At 46.0% G+C, this 3,417-nt stretch overlaps 1 pseudogene across 1 annotated transcript; it reads left to right on the forward strand.

Annotated features, from left to right (window-relative positions):
- Positions 1-2,051: 2,051 nt before the first annotated feature.
- LOC308251670 (jun dimerization protein 2-like) lies at positions 2,052-2,613 on the forward strand (annotated as a pseudogene). The gene has a single exon. The product of its transcript is annotated as a jun dimerization protein 2-like (transcript).
- Positions 2,614-3,417: the final 804 nt, after the last annotated feature.

A 3,417-nucleotide genomic window follows, 5' to 3' on the forward strand; every position in this document is an offset into this window, starting at 1 on the left:
TATTCCAGGGTCTTAATTAAGTTGTTGGAAATGTCTTAGTTTAGTTTAGGATTTTTCAGGTTTGTACACTAAGTAAAGAACACTTTATCAGCCCAGATAAAAATTCCATTAGGGAATGCCCTACAACCATTGGACTGATAGAATGCCAGTGTGAAGACTGAGGTTACCGAACAAATGGTTTATAAGAGACTTTCATAGACTTTGAAAGTGTTTAGAGAAAACCTGTGCATTGGAACTAATTACCAAATAAAGTAGTCCACAGTCTCTAAACCATGAAGAGTATAATGTAGTTTTCTACTTACACTTGTCATATAGCTCCGATTATAATTCCTAAGTTCCTGAAAAACACTTACTCCTCCTCCCACTTGAAAATAGAGCCACACCACAGTGAGAAATGAATTTATTAACAAAAATATATTGATAGGGAGGGACAGGAGACCGTCTTTTTTGATCCTCCCCCATCCAGGTATCTTTGATAATAAATACTGGCCTCATTCGTTTTACTTCAGGATACCAAAATCAGTTCGACATAGACACTTCAATAATATCAGGACTATGCAGAACATCAAACAAGTCACTTCGAGATGTATTTTTTTCCAAAAATTGTCTTTAAGTAATCATTGCTAATTGGGCTCACTCTCAACCAAGTGGTATAATGAATTATATAATGTGTTAGAAAATTTCTTGAAAGTCGTCCTGATTTTTAGGTTCCCAGAGATGATAATGTCTCATATAATAGGGGGAGAAGGTTCATGGCCACATCTTGTATCCAAAATGGTAGAATTTTATATTTTTCCCAGAGTTTTGGGCATCATGGCATTTGTTCAGTTCTTGTCAAAATCACTATATCTCTGCACTGACAATATCCAAAAATAATTTCTTAAAAATTATGAAATGTCATTAAACATACAAAACACACACACACAAACCAAAAGCCTGAGGTTATACAGTTTCAACACACCATAATAAATGAGAGTAAATTTCAATGGGAGTGCTCTTGCATAAAATATATTCTAATGTGAGTTTTAGCATAGTTGTTAAAAATAATTTTAGGTTGATTGTTGAAAATTTAATTTCTATCCTAACATTATAAACACTATTACACTTGTAAAGCTTATCAGTATATCTTTTCATTAAGTGTCTCTTAACTTTCAACATTTTTTTTGCAATTAAAACTGAAGCAGTGATTGGCACTTAGTAAGTGCTTAATGTGTTGATTAAAGGAAAAAATTAAAAAACACTACTTCACATTGTTAATAACTTTAATTACTTATCTGAGCCTCCAATTTTCATAAGTGTTTCTCATATAACACTTCATTTGAGAATATAAATTATATTCATGTCTACATAATATTCAGTATGATAATAATGAAATTTAATTCAGGTTTGCAGTCCCTTGTTTGTAAATTGAGGGCTTGGGACTAGACAGCCTACATGAATTTAAAAAATGTTCTAATATTTTATATTTAAGAAAAATCCTATGTAATAAAAGCCCAGGGACCATAATGGGGTAATGACCAGAGACCAGAACCATCATGGCCCCTTGCTGGGCTGGCCCCGCCCCCCAGAAAGTGGTTAGGGATGATCAGGTAGGCAGGCCAGCGGTTAAGGACGATCAGGTAGGCAGACAGCCCCTCGCCAGGCTGGCTCCACCCCCAAGCAAGCAGTTAGGGGCAATCAGGCAGGCAGGCAGAGTGGTTAGGGGTGATCAGGTAGGCAGGCGAGTGGTTAGGGTCGATCAGGTAGGCAGATGGTCCCTCCCCAGGCTGGCACCGCCCCCAGCAAATGGTTATGGGCGATAAGCAGGCAGGCAGGCAGATGAGTAGTTAGGTTCAATCCGGTAGACAGGTGAGCAGTTAGGGGTGATCAGGTAGTCAGGTGAGTGGTTAGAGGCAATGAGGCAGGCAGGCAGAGCCCCGGGATCAATCACCTCAAAGAGAGAGACCCAGGCCACAGTCTGCGGGAGGGACACTCGGCGGCTTAGACAGGAGGCACTGCCAGCGGTGGATGCTGCAAGGCAGGGCTGGCGCCACTGCAGCTCCTGAGTGGGCATGGCGCCTGCAGCCTGGCCCAGGCCCCAAGGTTGCAGCCTCCCCCCACGGCTTCTGCAGGGCTGGACTGCCACTCCTCCTGCTCTGACACTTGGGCAGATTCCAGACCCTTCCATGACTGCAGGCTCTCTGCCAGGGCACAGCCCCCTGACCGACTCCCCAGCTCAGCCCTGACTTCAGAGGAGCTGACATCCAACATTGGGGCCATGATCGCCCCTTTGCACTTCCTGGAGGTGAACCTGGGCAAGAGGCCTCAACCTGTGAAAAGTGAGCTAGACAAGGAAGAGGAGAGGAGGAAAAGGCGCTGGGAAAAGAACAAAGTGGCGGCAGCCCCATGCCGGAAGAAGAAGAAGGAGCAGGAGTTTCTGCAGCGGGAATCTGAGTGGCTGGAGCTCATGAATGTGGAGCTGAAAACCCAGATGGAGGAGCTGAATCAGGAGCAGCAGCAGCTCATCCTGATGCTCAACCGGCATCGCCCCACCTGCATCGTCAGGACCGACAGTGTTAAGACACCCGACTGACTCCAGAAGGCAACCCACTGCTGGAGCAGCTGGAGAAGTGACCATGGGCTAGGAAGAGGAATTGGAGGAAGAGGCGATGAGGAGGAGGAGGAGGAGGAGGAGGAGGAGGAGGAGGGTCCCAGAGGGCTCTTCCTTGCTGCATAAAAAACTCTTCAGTGAGGCTCGGCACAGCCAGCATTGACCGGACTTTTTTGTGAAACTCAGCCACACCAGGGGAAGAAACCAGGCTGATGAAACCCAGAACCAAGCGCTGAGACCAAAGCAGTCCTGAGGGGGGCCTGTTCTGCCTGGGCCAGGCTTGCAGGAGGCAGGACAGAGGCTCTGGGCCGGAGAGACGCCCAACCAGGCAGCTGTGGGCACTTCTCCGGCCTCTCCGCCAGGGCACCCGCCCAAAGGACTGCCGAGCTGCCAGGAAAAGCCATGAGTTGCAACCAAAATTAGGCTGAGTATGAAACTCAGAGTGAAACTGCAATCTGCCTGCCCCCAGCCCTGACCTTGACCCTGACCCTGATCCTGATGCAAGGCTGGAGAAGGGCACAGTGCCAGGCCCTGCTGGACCCACCCACTGTGGTCCAGCTCAGTCCTGCCCAGAGTGGCAGCCAGGGCGCACCCTCGTTGGTACTGCTGGAGTTGCTGTGGGCACGAGGCATGGGTGCCCTCCCAAAGCACATTCTCACTGAATGTTTACAGACTGGCTGTCCTGGCAGGGTTTTCAACTGCACATGTTTTTTATACTTTCTTTTTTTTTTAAATTTTTTTTTACCAAAATAAAGATTTTATACAAGTAATATATAAATGGATTTCTATAATCACTTGATGTGATACAGTATAAATTATGCTTTGTT

The sequence above is a fragment of the Plecotus auritus genome (genome assembly GCF_963455305.1).
Source record: "Plecotus auritus genome assembly, chromosome: 6".
Classification (NCBI taxonomy): Eukaryota; Metazoa; Chordata; class Mammalia; order Chiroptera; family Vespertilionidae; genus Plecotus; species Plecotus auritus.